This window comes from Strix uralensis, chromosome 4 (genome assembly GCF_047716275.1).
Source record: "Strix uralensis isolate ZFMK-TIS-50842 chromosome 4, bStrUra1, whole genome shotgun sequence".
Classification (NCBI taxonomy): Eukaryota; Metazoa; Chordata; class Aves; order Strigiformes; family Strigidae; genus Strix; species Strix uralensis.
In genome coordinates this window covers 39,981,980-39,987,293 of record NC_133975.1, presented here as the reverse complement: position 1 = coordinate 39,987,293, position 5,314 = coordinate 39,981,980, and positions in this window count along the sequence as shown.

Sequence of the window (5,314 nt, the reverse complement as noted above, 5' to 3'; positions counted from 1 at the left end):
TATGCTTTTTTAATACCACTTCATGCTTCCATAGAATCACAGAATCATTCAGGTTGGAAAAGGCCTTTGGGATCATCGAGTCCAACCATCAGCCCTACTCTACAAAGTTCTCCCCTACACCATATCCCCCAACATCTCATCCAAACGACCCTTAAACACATCCAGGGATGGTGACTCCACCACCTCCCTGGGCAGCCTATTCCACTGTCTGACCACTCTTTCTGTGAAAATTTTTTTCCTAATGTCCAGTCTCAACCTCCCCTGTTGCAGTTTAAAGCCATTCCCTCTTGTTCTGTCACTAATTACCTGTGAGAAGAGACCAGCACCAACTTCTCTACAATGTCCTTTCAGGTAGTTGTAGAGAGTGATGAGGTCTCCCCATAGCCTTCTCCTCCTCAAACTAAACAGTCCCAGCTCCTTCAATCACTCCTCACAGGATTTATTCTCCAGGCCCTTCACCAGCTTTGTTGCCCTCCTCTGCACTTGCTCCAGCACCTCGATATCTCTCTCGTATTGGAGGTGCCCAAAACTGGACACAATACTCAAGGTGTGGCCTCACCAGTGCAGAGTACAGGGGGACTATCACCTCCCTACTTCTGCTGGTTACACTATTTCTAATACAAGCCAGGATGCCGTTGGCTTTCTTGGCCACCTGGGCACACTGCTGGCTCATGTTCAGCTGCTTGTCAATTAGAACCCCCAGATCCTTCTCTTCCAGACAGCTCTCCAGCCACACCTCCCCAAGCCTGTAGCGATGCATGGGGTTGTTGTGGCCCAAGTGCAGGACCTGGCACTTGGCCTTGTTGAAGCTCATCCCATTAACGTTGGCCCACCAATCCAACCTATCCAAGTCTCTGTGTAGTGCCTCCCTATCTTCCTGCAGATCGGCACTCCCACTTAACTTGGTGTCATCTGCGAACTTACTGATGATACACTCTATGTCCTTATCAAGATCATCAATAAAGATGTTAAACAGAAATGGCCCCAACACCGAGCCCTGAAGAACACCACTTATGACCTGATCCCCTGGTTGTCCATTATATGACTTTTAATGGCACTCAAGATGACCTGCTCCATGACCTTCCCTGGTACCGAGGTCAGACTGACAGGTCTATAGTTTCCCGGATCCTCCTTTCTGCCTCTCTTGTAGATGGGTGTTACATTTGCCACCCTCCAGTCCAATGGGACCTCCCCAGTTAGCCATGACTTCAGGTAAACCATGGAAAGTGGCTTGGCAAGCACATCTTTATTTCCTCAGAGCTTAAAATGAAACAGCAGTGGACTGTACACTTCAAATGTTACCATAGTTGAATATGTGACCTTGCTTAGGTTTGGAAAACAAAGACAAAAAGTACTGTAAAATTAATAACATGACTGCAGTTTTCTTAATAATGTGTTTTAAATTCAGGTCTTAACACTTTATTTTAGTTGCTACTGAACTTTTTTCCCTACTTCATGTGTAATGCATAATAAAATCATACCTCTTAGGTGGTTGAAACTCAGTTTACATTTGCTTGTCTTACCACTACTTGGTAAAGCAAGGGGAAAAGTAAACAGAATACGCTAAGCTATCAAATGTGAAGTAAAGCAGAAACTGAATTCTTCAGATCTTTGGAGCATATACTACAGATAACAAGGAAAATAAAACTAATCAAGATATGGTCATAGCTTCATAAATTATTGAATCACAATCAGTTTTTAAAAAAACTAATGTGAAGTAGTGTTGCTTCCCACCAAAAATGTGAGAGATTAAACAGGTTTAAAAGCTGCTTGTAAATGGTCCTTCAGTCTATGTAAATACTTCAGAATTAATTGTGTCATTTCTGAGAGCTAACTGCTTTTTTCCTTTTTTTTTTTTTTTTTTGAGGGAGCACTACTTAATTTTCCTGAGGAAGTTGGGAAACTTCAGTCCAATTTAAATCTTCCATACCATGGTGCAAGTGAAACCAATTCAGACTTTTTTTCTTCCTCTTTTCAGTAGCCTTTGATACCTTTGAAATCTTTTAAAACTTTCTCTGTGTGAAGGAAATATTTTCTAATCAGATTGTAGAAACTATAATCCTTCTGTTGCTCAATGGACTCTTTCCAATATGTATCTTTCATGAAGCTTATTATTTAAAGTGGGGTACAGAACTCTACCTAAGAACAAAACAAGCTACTTCACATGGTGATGACTGACTTTCCATTGCCATCTTTTTATACGATGCTTGTTACAATGATATGTCACTGCTAGCTTGTGCTTATACATCTAAGTCTTTAAAACTGCTATCTAACCAGTTCCTCGCTTGTATTTGTACAATTGATTACTGTGATAAAGTGTCTGATTATTTTTAAATTGTACGTGCTTTTGGATGTCTTGCACAGGGATAAATCTTCAGTAGTTCAGCTAAATGTGAAAAATCAAAAAGAAATACAACCATTTTTGATCACTTGCCTTCAATAAATGTTAAGATCTCACTGAAGCTGGAAGTTAAATGACTTTTTCAAACTTTGACATTTCAAAGATAACAGACGGCTGTTACATCTTTTATCTTAACAGCCAGACAAGAAGTGAGTATCTGTTTACATATAACACATACATGTTTTAAAGGATTAACTGCTTTTATTAGCTACTGCAATCACTTTCCTTTTTCTGTTGTTATACTTCTAGAATGTGTTATTTTTTTTAAAAAAAAAAAAAAGTGCATAAGCAATATAGAAAGTTAACCTGGACAGTGGAATGGTCATGTATAAAGTGCATTTACCCTCTGAGGATGCAAAATCTGAATTCTTTATTGAAATGAGTAGTATGTCCTGCTTAACTAAGGACTAAACTAAGGAGAAGTGTTTAAAATAAAATATTTTGTCCTGATAATTGGTTAATCTATTTAACAAGTAACAAGTTTGCATAATTTAAAAGCATGAGAAATAACCTACATTAAGATCTTACTGTTACAATAGAAGGTTTCATCTTGAATAAAAGTTGTGTTTTAAAAAGCGACCTTCTGTATTGCCTCACTTCTGCTACTTTTAGCCTAACTACAAATGTTAGCATGCAATAACTTACATTTTTCATCTCAAACATAATATAATAGGCTAGCATAGGCTAGCCCATTGAAGTAACCAGAGCTGGCTGCAGAGAAGTAGCTTGAACAGCTGTACTTCACTATTTACCAGTGAGATGGCAAATTAGAGATTTTTATACAGTCTCTGATTGTGCATGAAGCTGCAATAAAACAAGTTAAGAATTCTAAGCATCTAAGTCTCTCAAGATATTTCAGAATGGTTGTATCACTGATTGATAGCACTGTTTTGGACAAACAGTTGTTTCAGGAAAGGGAAATTTAGCTCATAAATTCAGGCAAGAGATGTCATCTTGCAGATAGATAAAATGTAAAATATTTGAGAGGAATTCTGAAATGTATAAAAATAAATTTAAGAAGTTTAAGCAGGAAATAAGGCAGAAGCCACAGGGCAAGGTATGGCTATTAAAGAAGTGCAACATGAATGATTTGTTTATGGAATAAAAGTTTATGGAGAACTTTACAGAACTTTACATTTAGAAATTAGATTACCACCTAACACTCAAATTAAACAACTTTGGGAATAGTACCTCTTCCCTAAACCTCGTGGTAGAAACTTAGCTGCTTTACATTGCTAAGGCTATTACACTATGCATTAAATAACAAGGTTACAGATTATTTAATTCTAATCTCATGTCTCCCCTATAAGTAGCACCCATTTAAACGATAAACTTCAAAAGTTTGTAGAGTATGTTCCCTTGGGCATCTGTTTTGAAGGGCTATATTTGTATCAGCCTAAATTTGCTTATGATTTATCTTGGTTGTATAAAACCACAAGGTGAGGAAAGGCAGAAATGGAAAGAACCAAAGAGCAAGGATACCCTGAACTAGCATGTGGACGAATTTGACACATTTACACTCTAGTGAAGTAGAAGACTAGGCAAGAGACGGTGAATTCTAATTCACCAGTTGCGTCTGCCTAACTTACTGCTTTTGCAAACACTGCTTTTATTTTTTTTTCCTTCATCTTGGAGAGGACAGCACTATGTAACCTGTTTAACAAGCTGTAGCTGATAGGTGGTTATAAAAGGTTTTGATAAAGAAAAGCTGGCAAGAAAGCTTATTTTGGAATAGATCCCACTCTCAACCTTTCAAAAACAATCTGCAACCAGAGGTGCAAACCAGCAGCCAGTTCTTGAAAGGATCTCTTGTGTTTGCTCAAAATAAAATTCCTGATTTGCAGCTTTTGTCCTAATAGTTTACAAATGTGTTTATTTACAGTGCAGGTGTTGGAACACACTTATTTCTGGTTTGTATGTGGCTTATACACTTTAATGGCTTGTGTTGCATACAACCAACTGTGAAGGCTAAAAAGAGTAACAAAGCCTAAGTTAAAAAAGAGGGAACTCTATCCCAAACATTTTTGTCATTTATATTCCTTATGAAAGCCAATGTAAATAGCTTTTAATAAAATATAGCCCATTTTTAAAGACCTTAGGGTTCTGATGTAGAGTTGTTACTTTAACCTGTACCCATACACAGCTAAGAGAAATGGGATAGAGTGCCAGTGTCTACAGGAGGCTGTTTGGACCGACAGGCTCACATAAGCTCCTTTGACTAGATGCGTTCTGAACGAGGTGGTGAGGGCAGTTCTGAAATAAAAAGGAATCTTCCAGTAAAGCTGACTTCTAAGTACTCTTACAATTTTTAGAGAGCTTTTTCAGACATTAACATTACAAAGTGATAGCATGACTCGTAACAGAAACCTGTCTTTAACCTTATGCAGAAAACACTTCTGGTTTTATATACCACAAAGCTAACCTCATAAAGCTCTCTGAACTCAGCTGAGACGCTATGTAAAACAGTTTTTAGAGGAGCAAGTCAAGGTCACACAAGTTGTGAAGTAAGTTTTAAACCTAGAAAATGGTAATGCCATACCCGGTTTCTGCTTTATGGTAGCACTTTAGTTTAAGTAAGTTTAGGCAGAGTGTATTTTTCACTTTGAAAGTACCATTTGTTTTCCAATTTGTGACGTTCAGGTTAGAATCAACATTTTATGCCTGGTTTCATGCCTTTATACCCTTATTTAAAGTACTTTTATAACCAGCTATTTGTTAAAGACAGACATGCATGTTTCTTAATCTATACATGCACAACTACCCTTTGATGGCAATGCAAATTCAACAAATAGAGGGAGGCCTGAAGCAATGGTCTTATATTAGTAATTCACTAAGGGAAAAATAAACTTACATGGAAAATATGCACTCAAATTTTGAGACATGACTATGTCACAGCTGTGACTACAGACCTTT